Below are 27,550 nucleotides of genomic sequence, written 5' to 3'. Positions count from 1 at the left end.
CGCTGTTTTTTGCCCATACTACTGCAGTAGCTTTTGTTTTTAAATTTTGTAATATCTTATAAGTGCTTACTTTTAGTAATCAATAAGTGTAAGACACAAACTGCAATAGGAGGGATAAACAAGACATAAGCTTCTCCACAAAAGAGGGAAAAATCAATCAACATACAACTTTCTTAGTGTTCAAAGTATCAATAAGCATATACTTTACTAACATTTAAAGAATCCAGTGCCTGACCTGTGGTGGCTCAGTGGACCAAGCGTCAACCTGGAACGCTGAGGTCACCAGTTCAAAACTCTGGTGAAGGCACATATGGGGATTGATGCTTCCTGCTCCTCCCCCTTCCCTCTCTCTTCTCTCTAAAAATGAATGAAAAAATAAAACAAAGAATCCATAGTACATACTTTAATGGTGTTCTAGGAAATTTAGTATGATCAACGAATGAAAATAATTTTATTGTCAATAAGCCAATGAAACTTTGTATCACTTTTCAGCTTATGTGGTATTTAGCCTTCATGTTGTCTCTTTACCTGGAGAAGGGATGGGATAAAATCAGCAATATCATATATGATTGTGCATGTAAGTCCAAGAATCTCTTGGAATTTTCTAGATTTTATATATACAAGAGGCAATACTCATGTTATGGGATGTATTTGAAATTTTAATACAGAAATAAATGACCAACATTGTTTAAGATAAAATTTTTGAATATATATACTTTCATGATTGGTATTCATGCCTCAACTATTATGAAACAGATTATTATTACAAACAACCTTTTCATCTTTTTTACACTGAATTCAGGCTCTTGAAGGTTTTTCACAATTTCTGTCTTGAGATCATGTGAAGCTGTTGTATTAAAGTTGTAGGTTTCTATTTCATTGCCATCAATAAAACAATCAGACATGACCATGGTAGACAGAAGGTCATAACACTCATCCTTAATCCCTTACTTGTTTAGCATCAAGGTGAGATCAGTTGATATGATGTCCAGGCAGAGGTCATCCCAGGGTAAGAGAGATCTGTACTTTTCCAGAACTTGCCCCAGCCACTGGTTTCTAACAGAAGACTAATAAAAAATCTTAGCTTTGGTAGTTAATGTACTATGGAACTCTTTCAAGGTAATTGGGATATCTTTTATATAATACAGCATCTGAATCATATGAATTAAGTCTCACTTCTAAAAGTTATTTTTCCCCATCACCCTATTTTGATATTCAGATAATGTCTCCTTTATTTTCTTGAACTTTGATAACATAGGTACAGGCTCTTTGTATTTGGCAATTTGTTCAGCACTTAGTTCAACAACTACATTGCTCATATGAACCCTTGGATATTGAGCTTGTACTTTGGAGAGAATTTGAAGATAAATTTTTCACCTGTATTTCTGCCAATGCTTAGAATCTTCATTTCTTATTATTTTTCTCCAATCTTTGCTATTATGACTGGCAGCTTCTTGTCCATGAATTCCTGCATGTACTGATGTTGCATGAAATTGTTGAGAAACCTCAGAAAAGATTCAACATATCAGCTGTGATCGGAAAACATGTTCCTCATGGAAGATGCATACTTGGTTTTATCTGCGATTGCTTTTTAACAGGTCTCCCTGTCTCTAGATGATCTCCTTGCTAATTTCTTTTACTCAGCATGGCCAATATAATTCCCCACTTTCATTTTGGGCCTTACTTTGTTTACAAAGTGGCAGTACCTGTTATTTATTTATCAAAATAAAACTCTGCAGCTCTTCTACCTTAAAATCAAATACTACATTTGGCCAGTGTGGGCAAAGGTGATGTCCTCATCTTCATGCCTGGGCCACAGAATCTCCTGTACCACTGCCACTGGCTTTCTTTCCTCCACCATTTGTTGGCTGAATGTAAAGGATGCAGTGGAGATGAAATAACCAATAGAGTAAAAAGATTAGCGCCTCTGAATAACTTCATGGTGCAGAGTTCTTTGTCTGCAAATCCCATTCCTGCCATTGGACTCTTATGTTAGCAAAAAAGAAAATTCTATTGTGTGAGGACAGTGAGGCTTTGGGGGCACTTGTGGGGCAGTTAGCCAGTTTGCCTAATATGTATCAGTTTTGCAATAACAGTGTTGTCTGTGCAAATCAAGATTAACATACTTGTTGGAAGATTAATATATGAATTTGGAACTTCCTGTATATAGCTTTTTTTTATTGTTTCCTTGCTTATAGATTTTTGAATATAGATGCTCCTCCATTTACAATGTGTTTATGTACAGATAAACCCATCATAAATTGATAATAAATATCATAAGTGAAAATGCAATTAATATACCATACCTACAGAATGTCAGAGCTTAGACTAGCCTACATTAAACATGCTCAGAATAGTTACATTAGCTTACAGTTGGGCAATTTTCTTGAGTTTCATCTCAAGAGTAATTGCAAGTTTCACCTAAAGAGTAATTGCCTTTCTTTTCTCACTAGAGGGGGAGAAAGAGAAGGGCACTTTGTACACATGACGGGGTGTGTAAACACAAAACACAATATTTGTAAAACACTGACAACACAGTACACTGTAGTATCAGTTGTTTACCCTCGTGATTGTGTGCCTGACTGGGAGAGTGTCATAATGCATATTGCTAGCCTGGAAAGAGAAAAAAATTCAGAATTTGAAAGATGATTTCTATCTGTTTACTCATTCATTATGCAATAAATGTTTATCTAGCATCATTTTGTTCCAGGAAAGAGAAAAGGTTATATCTTGAATTTTTTTATTTTAATTTAAAAATGTAATGGATTATATTACAATCTTACTTTGAACCCATTTACTACCTAATTTTTACTCTCAGTATAAAAGTTCAACACTATCACTCTTCTCAGAATCCCAGGTGATTAGAATCTGTTTTTCAAGCCTCATCTGAGATACCTAGAATTGTTCTTTTGCTTGATTGTTCTTAAAGTTTGATGGTAATGAAAGAGGGATTTTGTTTTATTTTGTTTTGCTTTTTTTATTATTGATTCTTAAGGAAGGGTTTCCTTTTACTGAATTTCTGTCCACGTACAGAATCAATATAGATTTTTTTTTTTTTTTTTGCAGGTACCCATTACTTAAAGGCATTTACTTTAGTGGCTTGAGTACTTTGATGGCAATATCATGAGAAAGAAGCATCTCTTATAACTTCTGGCACTTGAGTTTTTGGAGTTAGTTAATTAGGTTTAGGGTCAGGGGAAGGAAAACACTTTTCTGACGTGGTCCAAAGCTAATGGAATATGTCATTCATGACCATTTCTCTTCAACCAGCCTTCTCTCTCTCATCTGATAAAGTCTATCTGTTACCTGGAAGCATAATACTGACATTTGCTTGCTCAGTTTGGATTTCACATTTTGGACACAATACAGGGATGTGAAGCTTGAGTCCTGAAACTTTATATTAAAATCCTGCTCAGCAATGCCCCAGAGGGACAGAGCATCGCCCCCTGGTGGGCATGCTGGGTGGATCCCGGTCGGGCACATGCGGGAGTCTGTCTGACTGCCTCCCCGCTTCTAACTTTGGAAAAATACAAAAAAAAAAAAAAAAAAAAGAAAGAAATCCTGCTCTGCTTTCTAATAGAACCAGTGGTTCATTCTTTACATTTCCTGCAATTGGAAAAAATGTATACCAAGAACTTTAGATTTCACTCATAGGTTACTTAAAATAAAAAGTTGACTTGTCAGCTCAGGTGAGCTTGGTCAAAGCTATTCTCATGTATAGGTAAGATTGCTAAGCAATCTCTTGCAATGGCCTTTTACAACCTTTCTGAGTATGTGGTGGCTGAGGCATGTCAAGAAGCATCAAAAGAGAGAAAAGAGGAATAAAAAGAAGCCTTATGTTTGATTTCTGAGCCTGACTCTGGAACCAGACCTGAAAGCTCTAAGAACCAGCCACCACAGACACCACACTGCTAGCCTTCTTTGTTTTTCCTAGACTTCAATGGGCTCAGTAAGATGGTGACACCTATCACATTGAGTTCTCATTAGCTGTTTATATTTGTTTTTCATGCTCGAAGGAGAGAGCCGCATGTTACTCATCTTCGAATCCTGAAACACATATCACCAAACTTTTGGTCACTCTGGGAGTGAATCAGTAAAAGGACTGCTACATTGGACCATTGGTGCGGTGTAATAGGGTGGCATAATTGAGAGATAGACTTAATGGCTGTATGAACCCTGAGTTTCCATCTAGGCATTTTATGAAATAGACCAGCAGAGGGAGAGAATTAGTAGTGAGAAAGATGAGTGAAGAATAGAATGGTATAAATGGGGAGGTATGGGTGAAAATAAAGAGAACAGAAGAAATAGAAAGGTGAGAAGAGACAGGATTTAAAGATGGTAATAGAAAGAAAGCTATAAAAGAGATGAAAATGTTGAGGGTATCAGCCAGTAAGCATCTAGGAATACAGCCAAGTAGTTCCCTGACCCACCTAACAGGATGTTGTGAAGAGAAAGGACAGTAAACCTTGCAGTTTCTCAGAGGGAAGCTGCTTTATAGATAAGAAAGTCCCATTATTCCGTATTATTATTTTCTTTTCATGTTGGGAGGATGTACCAGTGGCAGTTGGAGTCTCCTTTCAGCCAAATAGCTCCCATATGCTACATAATGCTGCTACTGATTAAAATCCTATGGAAGATTCAGGCTGTATCTGGAACAATAGCAGCCTGAATTCAATTTATCAGTCTTTTGGGGAAGCAAAGATAATCAAATTTCCCCCTTCAGCAACTTTGGGACCAAGCCATTTGCCGAGATGACAGTGAATGTGAGTCGCACACTTTCAGTTTGTACACCTGCTGCCTGTTAATCACAAGTCTCTGACATTTTGTGAGGTTTCTTTTTTCTTTCTTTTTTTTTTTTCCTATTCACATCTTATGGGCTTTGTCATTTAAAGGCAAGAACAGTTTTGTGAAAACTAGTTACAGAAACATGCATGAAAAATTAGGGAGATCTGTAGGGAAACAAAGTTATGGGTGATGTGAGGAAAAATACAATCTTTTCTCAGAGAAATCTGGGTTCTACTATTCTTTATAACTTATTAGTATGTGACCTGGACAAGTAATTTAAGCCCTTTGAGCTTTGGTTCCCTCAACAGTAAAATGGGAATAACGATATCTACATCAGAGGGTTGCTTTATGGATTAAATTACATAATTTATATTTAGCGATGCATTCTGGAAAAATCTGAGTAGTGAAAACTGCAAAACACTCCCGGCACAAACAATCCTTTCAAATCCCTGCACTAAGAAGCTTGGCCAGATTTTAACATGGCTTCCAGCAACCTCAGTCCTGGTGTCCCTGGGACAACCAAGTGCCTCAGACGTCTCGGTCTAGAAAAGCTTAGGGCTGTCAGAAGAAAATACTGTTGGTTCTAGCCAACATCAGATCTCACTTTCTTAGAACTTTACTGAAAAACGTTTATAATTATGAATCTCTTCTCTGATTCTTTGAGATGTAGATTAGCTCCTACATGTCAGGACTATCTATCTCAAGGACCTGAAAGCCATTCCTTTGAGATGTAATCATCAAGAAGGCCAGCCTCTGTCTCCCAGTTTCTGTGAAAGGATAGCTTCAGTAATCCCCCAGCTAGCAGACAGTTCCCTGGTCTCATCTCTACACCGACCTGTCCTTTGTCATTTTGAGTCCCTGCTTTCTCCTTTTCCAAACACCCTATTCTCCTCTTAAAATGCCCAGACACCTTTGTGCAAATCGGAATGGAGCTCATCTCTTCCCTCTGCTATTAGTTCTAACTAATGCCCAGCTTTGTTTATTTTTAAATGTAGAGACTGGCTTTGTGGTAACATCTACCAAACCCCTACTCCCAGATCTCCTTCTAAGGGAAAAGGAGGGTTGTTTTCTAAGGAAAGGGTAAAGCTGAGTCTGGTCAGGAAAGGTCACAGGAAGAAATTGGGAAAATGTGAGAAGGTTGTTGTCTGTTTTCTGACTCTGCTTCTGTGAAATAAGCCTGAGGGTTAGTTTCTGCTCATAAATTTTTCAAAGGTCAGAATGTAACTTCAACAAGATTTTATTATTTTAGCTTAAACTACAATTGAATTTAAGGTGGATCCAGCTCTAGGTAAGGCTGGCTGCAAAGATTTAAAGGATGAAACTAGGAGTCTCTACATCATGTTTCATGATAAAAGAAATGAACTGTTCAATACAATAGCCTGTATGACTATTGAGCATATGAAGTGTGGTTATTAGCAATTGAAAAAATAAAGGATTCAATTTAATTTTTATGAAGTCCAGTGTAAAAAGGCACAAGTGGCTGGTGGCAACTCTCTTAGAGGATATGTTGAGCAGATAAAATATATTATGCTCACTTTGTTAAAGATGGCGCTGCCACATGGAAGCTGCCGCCCAGGTGATATTAATGTGTGTTGGGGGCGGGCTGTAGGCAGGCAGAATCCTTGTAGCCTGGGGCTTGGTTTTAGGACTAAGCCTTTCCCACCCTTTTTCATGTGGGGTGGTGCAATCCCATCATGTTTCTGATAAGTGACTTTGTATTAGAGACTTCCCTATTTTGTATATTGGATTAAAGTTTGGATTTCTACACTATAAAATGGGGGCAGAACGGGAGCTTGCACTCTTGGTTCCTGAGATTATCATTAGAGGAGAGAGCAGAGAGGAGAGCAGAGTAAGGCCACGTGGAGGAGGCTAGGAAAAGCAGCCAAGATGATGGAGTGCTAAGTGAGAAGCCAGTTTGTGCAGAGTTTGTGCAGGGAGAAGGAAGGAGATGGGGAACAGAGGTGAATCAAGTCTGGTGAGCTGGAAACCTTTGATTCTAGGAAACTCAGCTAAGTCAGTAGCTTTGTGAGCACTAAATGTGAGTGGGTTTTGGAGCCCAGTGTGTGTTTTTACTTGCCCGCCGGGTGCAAGCTAGGATTAAAGATGATGGCCCATCAGTTTTTGGCTCCGTTGTTTCTTTATCGACTGTCCGAATCCAATGCGAACCTGCATGGGCCAGGTGGCTGTGATGGTGGCCGCGCCCACTGGCTTTACAGGGTACAACTCTAAATCATGCTATGTTTGCCTCTTCTGGCTTGATTCTCAAGACTGTCTCCATGTAGTGTCAAATGGCTCCTGGAAGCTGCAGACTTAGCTGGTCCTTAAAGATTATGATCTCACTGAAAGCATCTTTTTTTTTTTTTTTTTTTTTTCAGCAGCCTTATCAATCCCTGAAGAGGATTCTAATTGGCCTTCCTTAAGTATGTCAAGATGGACACTATCCTGGTCCAGCCTGAGTCTCTTCTTGATATGGACCATTCAATTCACTGCACTTCCAGAACTGCTTTGTGTTCAGGAGGAACTGTTTTCAAATGGTGTTTAAAACAGAAATTGAAGAACTTTTAAATTTTCTAATGATCACAGTGACAAACAGGAATAGAATGTTTAGGAAAGTTATAAAGTCTTTGCTTTATTTCAGATGAATATAGTAAAAAGAAAAAGGAGGCTAACATTTAAATTTGGAATGATGCAGTAGTCCACAGCAAAAAATTGAGAAAATGTTGCAAGTATGTCAGGAGATCGAGTCTTATCTAAAGAAAATTGCTATTTGTAGGTATGAGTTAGGTAGTCACGATTATAAATTTATAGATGGACAGGTGATAAAAAGAGTAGGGACAAAAATATGACCAACAAGCTTCATCATTCCATTCTAATATACTCAAGTCCATGTCTTTACAGGTGAGCATGTGGATTACAGGTAGAGAAATTTGTGGTGTGATTGGCTGAGGACAGTCACATTTTCTTGTCAAGAATTCATATGTCCATGTTTTTGGCCTTCATTCAGGAAGTGAATATTCACCTGCTTTATCATAAAATCAATTTCTATCCATTGTTATCTTAATGATATATATCCAGTATCTTGTCAAAATATTCTTATGCATATGTAATTATAGTTATTTACACACGTAGGGAAACTTTTTGGCTGAGAGATCTATAAACACCACATATTTTAAAATGTAATTCCGTGAGAGCCATACATGACCCATGTACGTTATGTGTTATCCAATAAAAATTTGGTGTTGTCCCAGAGGACAGCTATGATTGGCTCCAGCCACCCACAACCATGAACATGAGTGGTAGGAAATGAATGGATTGTAATATATAAGAATGTTTTATATTTTTAACGTTATTATTTTTTTTTATTACAGAGTTGTCTGTAAGCCAGTTGCAGCCATCAAAAGAGCCACATCTGGCTAGCGAGCCATAGGTTCCCAACCCCTGAATTAGGTCATACAAAAACTGTTCTTGGAGATTTTTGTGAAAGCTGGGTGATTAAATTAGAGTCTGGAAAAATGTTGTGGCCTTAATTCATGACAGACTGAGTCAATATATCTGAAGACAAAACTGTAGAGCTGTGAAAAACCTAAAACCCTGGGCGAAACAGAATGTTTTAGCGTTGGACCACTAGGACTAAGAATACATTGTTTTGCAGTGTGTTGAGAGTTTAAAGTTTTGATAACTGCAGCATAAGTCTCAACCCTTTTGCCAGGTGCTAGGCACATTATGCTTGAGATGAAACAATGGTTTCAAATAGACTTTTACTTCTTTCTCTTAGACCACCTGTCTTCTTTCCTCAGATATGAATCAAAACCTAGGGAGGTAACTATTGTCCCTTCTACCTCATTACCCTTAAACTGTGAAGAAAATTTTAATTTTATAAATTTCAAATGTTGACCTCTCAGGGGCCCAGTTTTTCAAACTTATAATCACTTCACAGAACAATGTAACACATGATCCAGCCACTTAGATCTATGTTCCTTACTTGGGTTTGTTTACTAAGGGAATTTTTGGAAACTGCTATGACTTCTCAAAGTCCGTCCTCCAAATTTGAGAGAATTCAGAATTTAGCCAAGTGGCAGAGCAGCAAACTCATTTTGAGTAAGATATTTAAAGAAGAAAGTAGTGCCATATGTCATCAGCTGGCATGATTTAACTTGCAAATCACATGTTGGCAAGAGCGGGGTGGCAGCAGATGGCTGAACTCTTCTGTGTTTCAGACCCCAAGCCTCTCCTTGCCCATTTTGTGATGGAAATCTAATTAAAAGCCTTTTGATCACCATCAGATTAATTATAAACAAGTCTTTTTATCTGGTAGGAAACTGACCTATGTTTAACAACCTTTCCCCAAATCTTCTATTTTCAAAATATTTTTTTTCTAAGGTTATTTATTCAAACTAAATATACCTAATCTTTATGACTCAAATCTAAATGAGCTACTATTTAAGCCAAGTATGAGTTACTTATTTACCACTTAATACATAAACTGCTATTAGCTTATGAGTACCAGCTAATTTAATTTCAATACTTCCAATTAATTTGATAAAATTCATTGAAAGATAACTTTGTCTTCTTCTCTCAGATAAGCATAGACTACCATACTGTAAAGAATTCAGTGCTCATGAATTCAACAATTTACATAAAATGAACAAATTTCTTTTTCTTTTTTCTTTTTTTCTGAAGTTAGAAGCGGGAAGTCAGACAGACTCCCGCATGGGCCGGGATCCACCTGGCACACCCACCAGGGGGTGATGCTCAGCCCAGCTAAGACATTGCTCTGCCCCAATCGGAGCCATACTAGCACCTGAGGTGGAGGCCACAGAGCTGTCCTCAATGCCCAGGCCAACTTTGCTCCAGTGGAGCGTTGGCTGGGGGAGGAGGAGAGTTAGAGAGAAAGACGAGGAGAAGGTTGGAGAAGCAGGTGGCGCTTCTCCTATGTGCCCTGACTAGGAATCAAACCTGGGACCTCCACAAGCCGGGCCGACACTCTACTGCTGAGCCAATGGGCCAGGACCTATGAACAAATTTCTCAAATGATACAAACTCAGAGATTATCAAGAAAAATAAATAACCTGAATAGACTTAGAGACCACTATAGATATATCTTTATCTCTATAAAGAATAGATCTCTTTCTTTTAAACAAGTTGCACTTTGCTCCAGAGAAAGACACATTCTTTCTTTCATGGCTATTCACTTAAAAAACATTCTTGAACACTACTATAGAATAAAGAAAGAAGCCCATGGTAAATTGTCTCCCAACAATATGAGATGACTATGAGATGACTCATAGATGGTTGAATGCATTGGGAGCCCAAATTTTTTGTGTCTTTTGTCCCTTGAGATTATCTAAAGTTCTGTTGGCTTCTCTGTCCCTTTAGCACAAATCATGAGACTCCTGGATCAGAGACAAAGGACAGGTTCTTTATAGCAGTAGCAGCAGGCAACACATTAGAGCTTAATTTCCTAATTCCAATTCCCCAGACCCTGCACCCAGAGGTCGATACAAAGAATTCCAGTTCACACCTGCACACACACATGGGTGTGTAATCATAACTTAATTGTCAGTATTTTGCTTCCAAGAATTGCCCTGGAAGAAAAGATTGGCCAACAGAATGTCTGTTCACCTCTCTGGGGTTTTAGTGTCTCTGTGATCCTGACTCCTCATTCTCTAGTAGTTTCAGCCAGTCCCATTACCCTAAATCAAAATTTCCTTATTTTTTAATAGGGCTTTGCTACTTTCTTCTTGAGAAAAGTATTGATTTTTGCAAGTAATTGAAATTATATCACTTGTTTGTTTATTTTCCATCTTCTTCTTTAGAACTATAAACTCTGTGGAATCAGGTAACTTGGCTTATTCTCCAGTGAATCTCCACTGCCTGGTAAAGCATGTAGCAACTGGTAGACATTCAATAATATTAATTAAATACACAGCCAATACATTTAGGTAAAAATAATGAAGCTGTGGTTTAGAAATTTTCTATTTGGATGTCTATTAAATTATATTTAGGCCCTGGCCGGTTGGCTCAGCGGTAGAATGTTGGCCTGGCGTTCGGGGGACCCGGGTTCGATTCCCAGCCAGGGCACACAGGAGAGGCGCCCATTTGCTTCTCCACCCCCCCCTCCTTCCTCTCTGTCTCTCTCTTCCCCTCCCGCAGCCAAGGCTCCATTGGAGCAAAGATGGCCTGGGCGCTGCGGATGGCTCCTTGGCCTCTGCCCCAGGCACTAGAGTGGCTCTGGTCGCGGCAGAGCGACGCCCCAGAGGGGCAGAGCATCACCCCCTGGTGGGCAGAGCGTCGCCCCTGGTGGGCGTGCGGGTGGATCCTGGTCAGGCGCATGCGGGAGTCTGTCTGACTGTCTCTCCCCGTTTCCAGCTTCAGAAAAATACAAAAAAAAAAAATTATATTTAGTAGCTTTACTTCAACCTATGTCTCTGCTGGTATATATTTTCTCAGTAAGAATAGTTCATTATTTAGCACATTGGTTTATTAATACACATATATGTCTTTAGCTCTAATTAGGAAGAAATGTATAAATGTTCTATGAGTTTGGACAATAGTTACTTTTTTTCTCTATGATCTGAAAGAAGGTATAAATAAATAGAGATTATTTTATGCATAGATTTTGTTTTTTCTTTCACTATAGAAGCCTTTACACTCTGTGGGTTCGTGCTTGCTGCCTTTTTCCCTTGATCAAAAACTGTACTCATTTCAGATCTAGTTAAAAAGTCGCCCTTATAGAAAGTCTTCTGAGAATTTTTACTGGTGACTCAATTAATCTCTGTGCTGCCACAGCTCTGTATAGTTTCTTCTGTTACAGCCTTTATTATATTGGTTCGGCACACAGAAGTATCTGGGAAAATGTTGGTTAGATTTTTTTATTTAAGCTTAGGATGTTATCTATCTTAGGAGTACGTACATTTATGAAAGAAAACAAGAAAATGAAACTTGTTTTGAAATTCTGGTTAGCAATCAACTGTATATTGGAGCCACTTTGAGGAGAACAGTGAGGATTTCCCAAAACCACTAGATTCTATTACTCTATTTACTCCTGAATTTATACACTTAAAATTTTTATTCATAACTAATATTCTTGGAATTGGAATCGGACTTGACTGTCAGGAAGGAGGATAATTTAGATAATGTATATAAAGTACAATGCTGGTGGATAACGTACCATTGATAAATAATATTTGTGTATTATTATGGCTAATGTAATAATTTCCTGGGTCTGTATTTTTTATAAAGGGGAGAAAATTACCACTTCACTCTCTTAGAGGACAACCCATGGTGAGTTAGGGGAGAGCCTCTCTCCTCTCTCTGTTCACACTTACCCATGCATAATATGCTAGGTAATTTTATATTAAGAAAATTCCATTTCTAATGTGTTCATTTCTACTCTTCTTACTTTTAAGAGCCAGTGTCCCCACAAGACCTAAAATTCTGCTCTCCTCTCCAACAAGCCTTCCCCTTGTTTCCATTTGTCCTGTTGTACCAATGTCTCATTCAGGATGAAGTCTAAACAAGCTCATTTAACTGCTGATCTTGAACCACATTCTGCATATCAGCTTTATCAGTAGTAGATGTGATAATTTTATCTCCACCTGTCTAACTTTCTCTATTGGTTTAGAAGTTGAATGGGGGAGATGAAAGGGTTACTTATTTGTTCTCTAACTCTCCCAAGTTTTTGTTTTCTAAATTATCCCCTGTCCTTTAGTGCTGTTAACTGCAGTTATCACTGTGGAATTTCTTTACATATTGAGCCTTAGGTGAAGTTTTTCCATCTGCTAGCTGCATCCTTGCCAGGCAGTAGCTATTATCGCTATTTAACTGTTTCTACAAATGCCTTTGGCCCTGCTCCTGTCGCAGCTGAGGCTGATATGAGAGATGGTGCTGCCTTAAACACTTTCTTGGTATTTGTTGCTGCCACTTCTACTGTGGCCGAAGCAGACATATGGGTGCTTGATATGGCCAGCATCAAGTCACACATTGACATGATGCATAAGAAGCATTATCTTCTAGTCCTAGGCACCAGAGATAGGCTTGAGAACTCTCTTCTGCAAAAGAGGTAAGATAATTTCCAAATATGTATATGGCTATATGCTGTCTAATCTACCTACACTGTGAGAATTGTTACTGTTCCGTTTCCCATGTAGATTTCCCACCAGTAGGATATTCAGATTTCCTCCTTAGAAGACCTTCCATTTATTGAGTATGAACACTTAATCCTTTCCTTTTAGGGATCTTCTCCTCTATAGTGAGAAACACCCTCCTTCTCTCATGGTTTAGCTGACAACTGCTGAAATAAATACCCTGGTCAGAGATTGTGAGGCCAGAAGCAAGAGTATATGCTGTCATGCAGCAATTTCTTGGCACATGCTTTATGCACACAGCTGTGGCATTCTCCATTTTGAACTTAGCAGGCCTTGGTTCAAATATGAATTGTCAAAAGTCATGGCTCATTTTCTGTATTTTCTCTTATCTCAATTAAAAAAGAAGAAGAGGTGTAATAGAGAGCTAAAGTGAGGTCAATGTGAAGTTGAACCACTAGCAATTGACACTACTTATATCAGCATTAGATATTGTTGGGATATTCATGTGGCTGGTTCCATTCATGTTTGTATATACATTATGTATGTATGAAGCAAATTGTAAAGCCAGTAGCCACAGCCACCATCACAGTCGCCTGGACAGTGCAGGTTCTCATTAAATTCGGACAGACGGTAATGATACAATGGAGCCAAAACTGGTGGGCCATCAAATTTAATCATAGCTTGCAAGGATTTCACCCGGCAGGCAAGAAATACACACAGGGAAAAACACTTCCCTTTCCATTCAGGGCTCCCAAAGCCACTGACTTATTTGAGTTTCCTAGAAACAAAGGTTTCTAGCTCACCAGACTTATTCACCTGTTTCCCACCTCCTTCTCTCTACACAAACTGCACAAACTGGCATCTCCTTCAGCAGTCTGCCATCTTGCCTCTCTTCTCCACATGGCCTTTCTCTGCTCTCCCCTCTAATGTTAATCTCAGGAACCAAGAGAGAGCAAGCTCCGGGTCTGCCCCCATTTTATAGTATAGAAATCAAAACCTTTAATCCAATATACAAATAAGGAAGTCTCTGATACAAAGTCACTTATCTGAGGCATAATGGGATTCCTCATGAGAGTGCAGCACCCCACATTATGCAATCAAGGGTGTGGGGAAAAGCTTAGTTTTAAAACTAAGTCTTAGGCTATAATGACCTGGCATACTTACAGCCTGTCCCCCACACCCCGTACAAACTATAAGTGAGCAAACACATATATATATATATATATTTTTTTTTTTTTTGTATCCTTCTGAAACTGGAAATGGGGAGAGACAGTCAGACAGACTCCCGCATGCGCCCGACCGAGATCCACCCGGCACGCCCACCAGGGGCGACACTCTGCCCACCAGGGGGCGATGCTCTGCCCCTCCGGGGCGTCACTCTGTTGCGACCAGAGCCACTCCAGCACCTGGGGCAGAGGCCAAGGAGCCATCCCCAGCGCCCGGACCATCCTTGCTCCAATGGAGCCTTGGCTGCGGGAGGGGAAGAGAGAGACAGAGAGGAAGGAGGGGGGGTGGAGAAGCAAATGGGCGCCTCTCCTATGTGCCCTGGCCGGGAATCGAACCTGGGTCCCCCGCACGCCAGGCTGACGCTCCACCACTGAGCCAACAGGCCAGGGCCCATATATATCATATTTAAAAACTTATTTGACCAACATAAATCACTCAGAGGTTTTAACAGAGTAGAAAGCCATGAAATTAATGGTTTGTGATAGTGTACTAATGCCTAGGGAGATTACTGGTGTTCTGGTTAAATGAATGATTCCTTGCGGTCTTGCAATGGGTGTTTATCTCCTTTCTTCAAAGTTCTTGTGTCAGGTTGTTGGGCAGATAAAATATATTATGCTCACTTTGTTAAAGATGGTGCTGCCCACGTGGAGGCCATTACCCAGGTGATATTAATGTGTGTTGGGGGCGGGCTGTGGGCAGGCAGGATCCTTGTAGCCTGGGACTTGGTTTTGGGATTAAGCCTTTCCCACCCTTTTTGATGTGGGGCGGTACAATCCCATCATGCCCCAGATAAGTGACTTTGTATTAGAGACTTCCCTATTTTGTATATTAGATTAAAGGTTTGGATTTCTACACTATAAAATAGGGGCAGAACGAGAGCTTGCTCTCTTAGTTCCTGAGATTATCATTAGAGGAGAGAGCAGAGCAGAGAGCAGAAGGAGGCCACGTGGAGGAGGCCAGAAGAAGCAGCCAAGATGGCGGAGTGTTGAGGAAAGGCCAGTTAGTGCAGAGTTTGTGCAGGGAGAAGGAAGGAGATGGGGAACACAGGTGAATAAGTCTGGTGAGCTAGAAACCTTTGATTCTAGGAAACTCGAATAAGTCAGTAGGTTTGTGAGCACTGAATGTGAGTGGGTTTTGGAGCCCAGTGTGTGTTTTTACTTGCCCGCCGGGTGCAAGCTAGGATTAAAGAAGATGGCCCATCAGTTTTTGGCTCCACTGTTTCTTTACTGACTGTCTGAATCCAATGCGAACCTGCATGGGCCAGGCAGCTGTGATGGTGGCCCTGGCCACTGGCTTTACACAGGTATTCTTAAAATTATCCCCCACAGATTATTTGTATAATTTATTTAAAAAATAAGGGAGAGAATTTATGATGCTTGGGACTCAAATGTCCCCTTTTTTATTGTCTTGAATTTTTTGGAAGCTGTAGTAATAGTTATTGTGGACATGGTTCTGCTGATCTGTGTCACTCAACCTCCTTTCCGTGCTATAATTTCTCTCTTCTAGTGCACTTTTTATATTACCATTGATGATATGGATCAAAATATTAATCTGACCATGTTACATTTACCTGTGTTCAAACTCTTACTGGGTCCTAATTTCTTTTTTTTTTTTTTTTTTTTTTTTTACAGAGGCAGAGATAGACAGGGATATACAGACAGGAATGGAGAGAGACGAGAAGCATCAATCATTAGTTTCTCGTTGCGCGTTGAGACTTCTTAGTTGTTCATTGATTGCTTTCTCATATGTGCCTTGACTGTGGGCCTTCAGCAGACTGGGTAACCCCTTGCTGGAGCCAGAGACTTTGGGTCTAAGCCGGTGAGCTTTTTTGCTCAAGCTAGCAACCTCGGGGTCTCGAACCTGGATCCTTCCGCATCCCTGTCCAACGCTCTATCCACTGTGCCACCACCTGGTCAGGCTGGGTCCTAATTTCTTACAAAATAAATGTCCTACTCTTTGTCTCTTAAAAGAAAGATCTCTCAATATCTAATGTGAAACTCCTTCCAGCTTTCTATCTTGGAGCTCTGCTTTCTCGTCTCCTCCCTACTTCTTCCTCATCCATTCCTTTCCTGGCACCATAAATTCTAACTAAATGCTCTTTTTAGAACATATTTTGTACCTTCATGCCTCTGAAAATTTCCCGATGATATATGCATCACATATTACTTCTAGATTCCTTTCCCTTGGGAATTGATAATCATTGTTAGGGCCCAATATAAACAATGTCTCATTATGATGTTGTAAAGCCAGTGGCCAGGGCTACTATCACAGCAGCCCGGCCCATGCAGGTTCGCATTGGATTCGGACAGTCGGTAAAGAAACAACGGAGCCAAAAACTGGTGGGCAATCATCTTTAATCCTAGCTTGCACCCGGTGGGCAAGTAAAAACACATATTGGGCCCCAAAACCCACTCACACTCAGTGCTCACAAAGCTATTGACTTATTCGAGTTTCCTAGAATCAAAAGTTTCTAGCCCACCAGATTTATTCACCTCTGTTCCTCATCTCCTTCCTTCTCCCTTCACAAACTCTGCACAAACTGGCTTCTCACTCAATACTCTGCCATCTTGGCTGCTTCTCCTGGCCTCATCCACATGGCCTTTCTCTGCTCTCCTCTCTGCTCTCTCCTCTAATATTAATCTCAGGAACCAAGAGAGCAAGCTCCCGTTCTGTCCCCATTTTATAGTGTAGTAATCAAAACCTTTAATCCAATATACACAATAGGGAAGTCTCTAATACAAAGTCACTTATCTGAGGTATGATGGGATTGTACCATCCCACATGAAAAAGGGTGGGAAAGGCTTAGTCCTAAAACCAAGCCCCAGGCTACAAGGATCCTGCCTGCCCACAACCCGCCCCCAACACACATTAACATCACCCGGGCAATGGCTTCCACATGGGCAGTGCCATCTTTAACAAAGTGAGCATAATATATTTTATCTGCCCAACAGAAGTCCTCAAGTTAATTGTGCAATATCTCTTTGTTTGAATGTTTGTCATACGGACTAGATATGAGATTCAGGGTGAAGCTAGTATGTTATTTGTCAAGTTCTTTCCAGTACTTATAGCCATTTTATTGGAGTGGGTAGAGGGAGAGGAAACAGATGTCTATCTTCTTATATGAGAGCCTGCAGAGTTTATTTTCTCATTGTTTGTCATCACAACAGGTTTGAATGGTTGCCAAAGGACCCAGCTTGTATGAGTGGTGGTGGTCTCCACGGGCCCCACTGCTGAGGCACCAGACCTAAGCAGCTCTCTAACCTAAGGGACTGTCAGGGTCAAAGAATTTTGAAAGATTCTGTCTATCTTCTCACTGACCCCTACTGTGGTCACAGGCTTGTGTTCTTTTGCTCTGGGACTAAGCTCTGCCCTCCATCGTTGGCCCATGATTAGCCTAGAAGCTCCAGTCTTATTTTCCCTCTACGGCTCAGTGGCTTGGGCTAGAGGCACCGTCCACTGAAGAGCTGGTACTGCATGCAGCTTCTGGGCCTCCTTTCTCCTTGGCTGATCGCCCAGGCTTCATCTCCCCAGAACAAATCAATAAATTCATTTTATCTTCAAAACAGCCCTATGTGGTCTATACAATTATTATTTCAATTGACAGATGGGAAAATAGTAAAAAGAGTTGGGATTCAAACCTAAGTAGTCTGGTACCAGAATACATGCTTTTACCCAGCATACCTTAGAGTCTTTTGTACTAAACCTCATGCATAAATTGGGAGATAAACAAATATTTGTTTATTGCTTGCAGCATGACAATTCAGTTATATATCTGATATTCATTGAATCATGGAACCCTCCCACCAAAAGTGAGAAAATGGTGAAACTATGATGAAAATCCTGGTTTTATTTCTCTAAAGAAAATGGGCTTTTCACTAATACAACCACTTTTGTAGTTTGGATACCAAAAGTAGTTTTTGAAGATTTATCTGAAAATGAGGGGCAACTATCCTCTACTTTACAAGGGTATTCATAACAAAGTGACTATCTTAAGGCTGAATAATTTTAGGCCCTGAAATGTTTCCTGTGCACTTACACTTTGTCTTTTTTCAACCCGGAGAGCACACGGCCTGACTTAAAAGTAGAAAAAGGTAGACTGAGGAACACTTCAAAATTTTCACTCCAATGACTCGATACCCACTGAGGGAAGTAGATCAGACTGCTAGATTGAACTTTGTATATTCAGTACTTCAGTTATTAAACATATCCACAGAATTCTGCTCTGTCCAATTTGTTGAAGGGTGTTGTTGGTGTTGTTGGTGTGAACACTTACCTATTTGTGCTCTGTCATCATAACTGTTTTTTACCTTTTAAACAGATGACCAAATTAACACATGGAAGTTCATGCCTGAGTCTCATAGAACATTTGACTTATGTAAGCAATATATATTTTAATAATTTATTTCAATCATGTTTCTCATCCAGCAGGTGAAAATGAAAGTTATTAAAATCAAAGTGTAGTATCAAATCATTAGCATTGTTTCAGATAGATTATAGTTGTTAGTACCTAAATGCAGAAATGGTTTTTTTTTTGCTAGTTGGAAGAACATCATTTATTTATTTATTTATTTATTTATATTTATTTATCTATTTATTTATTTATTTTTCTGAATCTGGAAACAGGGAGGCAGTCAGACAGACTCCCGCATGCGCCCAACCAGGATTCACCTGGCATGCCCACCAGGAGGTGATGCTCTGCCCATCTGGGGCATTGCTCTGTTACAACCAGAGCCATTCTAGTACCTGAGGCAGAGGCCATAGAGCCATCCTCAGTGCCCGGGACAACTTTGCTCCAGTGGAGCCTTGTCTATGGGAAGGGAAGAGAGAGATAGAGAGAAAGGAGAGGGAGAGAAGCAGATGGGTGCTTCTCCTGTATGCCCTGGCCAGGAATCGAACCCGGGACTCCTGTACGCCAGGCCGATGTTCTACCACTGAGCCAACCGGCCAGGGCAAGAGAAATGTTTTATGTATTTCTGTTTATCTATTGGCTTTCTGACACTAGAATATTGTTTATTTTATATACAGACTTCTAATATTCTAGACTAACTGGCTTTCTTGGAAACCTGGACATGAAGACTTTCTTTTCTCCATTTCCAGAGGAGATTTGGGGTATAACTGACTTTGATCCTGGGAATGATTGTTTCCCTAGCATTGGAAAGCTCGTGGCAAGATACTAGAACCACACATGGGCTGTTAGAAAAGTCATTTAATAAAGGAAAGAAAATCTCTGAAAAAAAGCAACACATGACAGATCATCTTGGTTTTTACTGTCTTATAAACCCAAGTAAGTCACTTATTTGAGTTTTCTGATATATTTGCCAACCAGTGTCTTTCCTTGAGTGAATACAGTGGCTCTGGGTTCATTGGCTGCACAAAGAAAAACTGCTCCTTCCTTATCTCCCTGCTGAAAGGTGATTTGGCTTGAGTATCAGCTGCCCCCTCAGGGATGTCAGCCAGTTAGCCTGTGGTGCATTCAGCTGCATCATTGTGCCCTGGTAGTGAGGCAATCAAAGAATTCCATCTGGACAGAGGTAGAAGAAGTTATTTTTTCCTTGACTTTTGTATTATTTTAACGTTCAATGGTAAAGACAAGTTGTGTTGGCTTTTAAGAGACACATTTGACAGTTTGGGGGCTGTTTTTATATCCTTGTGAAAGATTAAGTCTGTTGGAGCTACAATGCCTTTGATAGGAGTGACTTCTCTGAAGGTTTGGAGAGGATCTTTTGTTCAGGTGCAGCAGAGTATTTTCAGTCCAACACTGCAGATGACATGCTGAATACGATCATATACTGCGTAATGATGTTTTTGTCACGAAAGGACAGCAAATGTGACAGTGGTTCCATCAGATTGTAATGAAGCTGAATTTCCTGCAAGGAATGGAAGAAATAGTTACAAAAGAGGTTTTTTTGTTGTTGTTTTGTTTTGTTTTCTCTAGTGGGAGCTATTCCTGTGGAGTTTGGCAGTAGATACCCTTTCATTCACAGCACCTGAATTTTGAATGCACATTTTACATTACAATGGGTCAGCCACTGACCTGTTTCCGCACAGAAGAGCTTGTCTCCTCAGAACTACATTCTCAGTGGGTACTCCAGCCCTGCCAGGTCTAGCATGAGGGTCTGAAGAATACACTGCTCTAAAGTTTTTGTTGAGGACCAGCTAAGATCCTATACCAGGACACAGGTTCATAGGAGCTACCTTAACAAGTATTGGGTCACTGAGGCTTTAATGAAAGCTTTCTGTGGTAGCACGGAGTCAGTCTGTCCTTGTACTTCTAGTTATAGGAATCTCTGCAACTATATGATCTCCAAGGAGGTTAGGGGAAGAAATGATGTGTATAACTGCCTAGTCGTATCTTATAGGGTATGTATGACTCTTACATTCTGCTTTTCGCTTTCTCATTCACCAGAATAGTGACGTGGTGTTGGGCAGATAAAATGTATTATGCTCACTTTGTTAAAGATGGCACTGCCCACATGGAAGCCCATCTCCCAGGTGATGATATTAGTTGCCCTTACGCTTGGAATGGGCGTAGTTATATTAATGTGTGTTGGGGATGGGCTATGGGCAGGTAGGATCCTTGTAGATCCTGGGGCTTGGTTTTAGGAATAAACCTTTCCCACCCTTTTTGATGTGGGGTGGTACAATCCCATCATGGCTCAGATAAGTGACTTTGTATTAGAGACTTTCTTATTTTATATATTGGATTAAAGGTTTTTGCTTTCTACACTATTAAGTGGGGCAGACTGAGAGCTTGCTCTCTCGGTTCCTGCTATCACCATTGCAGGGGCCTCCCTGATTCCTTGCCCTTCATGGGAAAAGCTGGTTTTCTGCTTTTCCCTTGTCTTCTCTGTGGTTTGTCTGTCTTGATGAGATACCAATAAACAGAATGGCCCACCATCCTCCAATTCTGCCATTTTGTTACCAACTGTCTGAATCCAATGCGAACCTGCATGAGCCAGGCAGCTGTGATGGTGGCCCTGGCTACTGGCTTTACATGTGGTCATAATACATTTTGGACTATACCAAGAAGGGTAAAATTCTAAAGAATGAGATGTTATAAGGAACTTGGGTCCCTGGTGCTGTGGAACTGTCTTGCCTAGCACTAGAATCTTTATGCTTAAATTTTTTATGCAAGAAGAAGCTAAACATTTACCTTGTTTTAATCACCCATATTTAGATCTCAGTTACAGCAACTGAACATGTACTGAAATTAAATGACTAGCACAATTAATGTCACAAGCTAATTTTTATAACCATCAAATTTAAATGCAGTATATGGTTATTATGCTTATCTTGATGTCAGTCTCAAAATCAAATTGCTACTATCACATTACACAAGATAGCTTTCTGTTTCATTCAAAGTAGGTAAATTATATACAACTTATGAACTGTGATCCCTGATATTAACTTTTTATTTATTTATTTATTTACTTATTTCTCTATCTATCTATCTATTTATTTATTTTAGGTAAAATCAGAGAGAGAAACATGGGGCAGGGACAGACAGAAAGAAAGGGAGAGAGATGAGAAGCATCAATTCTTCGTTGTGGCACCTTAGTTGTTCATGGATTCCTTTCTCATACGTGCCTTGATGGGGGAACTCCAGACAAGCCAGTGACACCTTGCTTGAGTCAGCAACCCTGTGACTTTGGGCTTCAAAACAGCAACCTTTGGGCTCAAGCCAGCGACCATAGGGTCATGTCTCTGATCCCATGCTCAAGATGGATGAGCCCCTGCTCAAGCCAGCGACCTCAGGGTTTTTTTGGGTTTTTTAAATTAATTTTACTAGGGTGACATCAATAAATCAGGGTACATATGTTCAAAGGAAACATGTCCAGGTTATCTTGTCGATCAATTATGTTGCATACCCATCACCCAAAGTCAGATTGTCCTCCGTCACCTTCTATCTAGTTTTCTTTGTGCCTCTCCCTCTCCCCTTCCCCTCTCCCCCCCCCAACCACCACACTCTTGTCAATGTCTCTTAGTCTCATTTTTATGTCCCACCTACGTATGGAATAATGCAGTTCTTGGTTTTTTCTGATTTACTTATTTCACTCCGTATAATGTTATCAAGATCCCACCATTTTGTTGTAAATGATCCGATGTCATCATTTCTTATGGCTGAGTAGTATTCCACAGTGTATGTGTGCCACATCTTCTTTATCCAGTCTTCTATTGAAGGGCTTGTTGGTTGTTTCCATGTCTTGGCCACTGTGAACAATGCTGCAATGAACATGGGGCTGCATGTGTCTTTACATATCAATGTTTCTGAGTTTCAGGGGTATATACCCAGTAGAGGGATTGCTGGGTCATAAGGTAGTTCTATTTTCAGTTTTTTGAGGAACCACCATACTTTCTTCCATAATGGTTGTATTACTTTACATTCCCACCAACAGTGAATGAGGATTCCTTTTTCTCCACAGCCTCTCCAACATTTGCTATTACCTGTCTTGTTAGTAATAGCTAATCTAACAGGTGTGAGGTGGTATCTCATTGCAGTTTTGATTTGCATTTCTCTAATAACTAAAGAAGATGAGCATCTTTTTATATATCTCTTGGCCATTTGTATTTCTTCCTGGGAGAAGTGTCTGTTCATGTCCTCTTCCCATTTTTTTATTGGATTGTTTGTTTGTTTGTTGTTGAGTTTTATGAGTTCTTTGTATATTTTGGATATTAGGCCCTTATCTGAGCTGTTGTTTGAAAATATCATTTCCCATTTAGTTGGCTGTCTGTTTATTTTGTTGTCAATTTCTCTTGCTGAGTAAAAACTTCTTAGTCTGATGTAGTCCCATTCATTTATTTTTGCCTTCACTTCCCTTGCCTTTGGAGTCAAATTCATAAAATGCTCTTTAAAACCAAGGTCCATGAGTTTAGAACCTATGTCTTCTTCTATGTACTTTATTGTTTCAGGTCTTATATTTAGGTCTTTGATCCATTTTCAATTAATTTTAGTACAAGGGAACAAACTGTAGTCAAGTTTCATTCTTTTGCATGTAGTTTTCCAGTTTTCCCAGCACCATTTGGAGAAAAATGTATACACTGTCACTTTGGGATGAAATGTCCTGTAGATGTCTATCATATCCAGGTGCTTTAGTGTTTTGTTTAAGGCCAATATATCTTCTCTGTTTGGATGACTGATCTAGAGCCGTCAGCGGTGTATTGAGGTCTCCAAGTATTATATTTTTGTCAGTTTTTGTTTTAAAGTCAATAAGTAGCTGTCATATATTTTGGTGCTTCTTGGTTTGGTGCATATATATTAAGAATTGTTATGTCTTCTTGATTCAGCATCCCCTTAACCATTATGAAATGACCATTTTTGTCTCTGAGTACTTTTGCTGTCTTGTAGTTGGCATTATCAGATATGAGTATTGCTACGCCTGCTTTTTTTTGGATGTTATTTGCTTGGAGTATTGTTTTCCAGACTTTCACTTTGAATTTGTTTTTATCCTTGTTGCTTAGGTGAGTTTCTTGTAGGCAGCATACAGTTGGATTTTCTTTTTTAATCCATTCTGCTACTCTGTGCCTTTTTATTGGTGAAGTTTAATCCATTTACATTTAGTGTAATTATTGACACTTGTGGAATCCCTATTGTCATTTTATAGATTTCTTTCTGTCAGTTTTATGTCTTGTTTGATTCTTCTCTTTTGTTTTTCTATCCTTTGTTTTTGTTTGGTTGTATTTCATACTTCTTTCCTCTGTTGCTATCTTTTTTAAATCATGTGCTTCTGTGGTGGTTTTTTCAAGGATGGTTACCATTAAGTAATGAAAAGGGTACCTACCCTATTCATTGTAATGCACTATCTTGTGAGTACTTCTGTACTCCATTGTACTTTGCTACTGTTAATTTCTGTCCTCCCCCCCATTTTTTTGTTTGTTTTTGTTGTCACAGTTTAAATTTGGTTTTACTGTTTTCTTGGTGGAGATTTTACTTGTGGTTTTGTTTTGTTTTATCCTTTGTATCTGGTTGGAAAACCTTCTTTAGTAATTCCTGGAGCGGGAGTTTTCTGATGATAAATTCACTCATCTTTTCTGTATCAGTGAATGTTTTATTTCTCCTTCGTATTTGAAGGATAGCTTTGATGGGTATAGTATTCGTGGGTGAAAGTTCCTCTCTTTCAGGACTTTAAATATTGGGGTCCACTCTCTTCTAGCTTGTAGAGTTTCTGATGAGAAATCTGATGATAATCTAATGGGCCTTCCTTTATATGTTACATTCTTCTTTTCCCTGGCTGCCTTGAGAATTTTTTCTTTGTCCTTGGTTTGTGCCAATTTCATTATGATGTGCCTTGGAGTAGGTTTGTTGGGGTTAAGAAAACTTGGAGTTTTATTTGCTTCTTGAATTTGAGGCTTTAGTTCTTTCCACAGGCTTGGGAAGTTCTCATCTATTATTTGTTTGAATATGTTCTCCACTCCATTTTCTCTCTCTTCTCCCTCTGATATACCTATTATTCTTATGTTATTCTTTCTGATGGCTTCAGACAATTCCTTTAGGGATTTCTCATTTTTTTAAATTTTTGAGTCTCTTTCTTCTTCTCTCTATTGTGCCTCAAGTTGCTTGTCTTCTATTTCACTAATCCTACCTTCTATCTGGCCTGTTCTATTAGTTAAGCTTGTTACCTCGTTTTTCAGCTTATGAATTGAGTTTTTCATCTCTGTTTGATTTGTTTTTATAGATTCAATTTCCTTGGTAATATATTCTTTGTGTTTGTTGAGTTGTTTTCTGAGCTCCCTAAATTGCCTTTCTGTGTTTTCTTGTATATCTCTGAGTATTTTTAGGATTTCAATTTTAAATTCTCTGTCATTTAGCTCCAAGGTTTCCAATATATTAAATTTTTTCTCCATAGATTTTTCCTCATCTATCTGTGCTACCTCTCTGTCTTTTGTATCCATGATATTTGATTTCCTTTTCCTTAATGGCATCTGAGGGTGGCTTTGTTGATAGTACTAATGAGAATTAATAAAGAACAAAAAGTTAAAAAAATAAAAAAATAAAAAATATATATTATTTATTTATTTAATTTTTTTTCACTCCTCTCCTCTCCTTCTTGAGAAAATCTTGTGGTAAACTGTGAATTATATCGTGCTAAATAGAACAAAAACTACCTATAATGGAGGGCCTAAGTTGGGGAGAAGTGATAAAGAGGAAAAAAGGGGGGTATGGACCCACAAAATGCAAAAAAGGAAAAAATTTGGGTCAAGAATAAAATGATTTGCTTTTAGGTGATGGTTAACTAAGAGATATAATGAGAGGAATAAGAGGGAAACAGGAAAAATGGGAAAAAAGTTAAAAAATTACTATTGTATTTAGTGGAGCAAAAACTAGATAAAATGGAGATCCAGGGTTGGGAGCACTGCTAGTGAGTTAAAAAGCAAAGTAAAAAAACCCCAAAGCACCACAAAGAAAAATTTGAGTCCCAAATAAAATAATTTGTTCATGATTGAGGATTGAATGAGAGGAAAAGTAAAGGAGAAAAGAAAAAACAAATATAGAGGGAGAAAAACAGAAAGAAGAAAACACAAGATGAAGAAAAAAGAAAAAGAACAAAAGGAGAGAGAGAGAGAGTTAAGGGATTTGGAGTGCAACCCTCATAGAGAGAAAGGAAGAGGAAAGGAAAGATAATGAGAGATGTAACACTTATGGGTAGTGTAGTTCAAGGAGAGGAGAGAGTAAGACCAGCGGAGAATTAAAGACCAAATTGAAAAAGGAAGAAAATAATCAAGAAAAGAAGATAAGAGAAACAAATGAACAAATATAATAAAATGGGATAGGTTATAAAGTCTGTGGATTATTCTTAATTTTGAGAGGTTATCTTCTTGCACTTTCTTTTCTCTCCTCTTCCTGGTCAGTGACTCTGTACCCCGGGTTCTGCCCCTTTGGCACGCTCAGGTAGAGGTTTGCAGTTGATAAGTCTCTATGGCGATGTCATATATTGGGCTTCAGTATCGTTGGCAGTCGAGGCTCATTAGCATTTGCGGGCTCCGCCAATGAAAGAGTCCGTATTCCCGGAGCCTCTCTCCTAGTCTTTCCTTCCTGAATTAGCAGCCTGATGATCCAGCTATGGGGTTGCTGCTGCCTCTGCCTGGAGAATAAGAGGCTCAAAGAGCTGGCAAATCCCCACTCTATTCCCACTCAGTGCAGGGCTCTGGATAAGGCTCAATCAGTCAGAGCCGCTACCATAATCAGGCGGGGCTGGGAGCCAATTGTTTTCAGGGTGCCTTTCTATGCGCCTCTAGGCACGTCCCGAATGCCTCAGCACTCTGTGGGACCCCTTTGCCCGGGCTTTTGGCACTTTGTAACCTGTTTTGGCTGAGAGAGATCTTGTCAGTTAGGGTTACATAGGTCAGTTGGGAGGTGAGCAGACTGTGGATAAGCTAATCCTTCACGGGTCTGTTAGCTTGTATGGCTGGGTGAAGCACCCCGCCCACCTGGAGAAGTTCAAGCATAGGGAATCTCGCTTTTGCACGCGCTGCTCTTCAGGGCGCAGGGGCGGCTGAGACTCCAGTCAGAGCCCATGCAAAGGCCTCTGACTCTGCCCCTCTGTCCGGTTACACAGGCGCCCACTCCTGGGGGAATCTCTCGCCCACTCTTCGCGCTCGCCAACCAGGATATCAGGTTGGCCACCTCTCACTCCGGGTGAGGCACCCCGCCCGCACGGAAAAGTACGAGCATAGGGAATTTTGCTCCCGCTCACTCCCCACGCGCTGCTTTTCAGGGCGCAGGGGCGACCCCGAGACTCTGATTACAGCCCACGGAAAGGCCTCTGACTCTGCCCCTCTGTTCGGTAACACAGGCACCCACTCCCGGAACTCTAGGAGGAATCTTTCGCACACTATCTGCACGCACCGACCAGAAGATGGGGGCGGATAGCTGGCCCCCTTGTTTTTCTTTGTCTGGATTTGGTGCGAGCGTTAGCTTGCGTTGACTGGGTTGCCACAAGCAGTTTTTCCTCATCTTGGATGTCTGTGCCACAGCCTGGTTTGGACGTTTGTGCCACAGCCTGGTACTATTCACACCCTATGCCCGCCTCAGTTCCTATACTCCTAGGTCCCAGTGAAAGCAGCCCTTATTTTGGTTAGTGAGAAAGGCGGAGTGTTTCTTCCTCCATCTTATTTCCTTCAGGGTTGATTATATATTTAGTCAGTTTTTCGCTCAATCATACCTTCGCGTTTAGTGTGGAACTGCTGGAGGCTCCAAGGATAGATTTTTCTGTATCTGGTTGAAGATCTTGTTGAATTTTTGGGGAGATTTATCAGTATTGCTCTTTATGGTGCCCTTTCTCTGACGTCACTCTCGACTTCAGGGTTTTGAACCTGGGTCCTCAGTATCCCAGGCTGACACTCTATTCACTTTGCTACCTCCTGATTAGGCCCTGATATTAACTTTTTAACCTTATGCCCTCCTTTCAGTGAGCTCCAGCCATACTTACCTCTTTGCTACTCCTAAACATAAC

General features: G+C 40.0%; 1 pseudogene; it reads right to left on the bottom strand.

Moving 5' to 3' along the window:
• Nucleotides 1–731: 731 nt before the first annotated feature.
• LOC136379499 (histamine N-methyltransferase pseudogene) lies at nucleotides 732–27,051 on the bottom strand (annotated as a pseudogene).
• Nucleotides 27,052–27,550: the final 499 nt, after the last annotated feature.

This window comes from Saccopteryx leptura, chromosome 8 (genome assembly GCF_036850995.1).
Source record: "Saccopteryx leptura isolate mSacLep1 chromosome 8, mSacLep1_pri_phased_curated, whole genome shotgun sequence".
In the NCBI taxonomy this organism is placed as follows: Eukaryota; Metazoa; Chordata; class Mammalia; order Chiroptera; family Emballonuridae; genus Saccopteryx; species Saccopteryx leptura.
The sequence above is the reverse complement of the archived record's forward strand: the minus strand, read 5'-3'. Positions and strand labels throughout refer to the sequence as shown.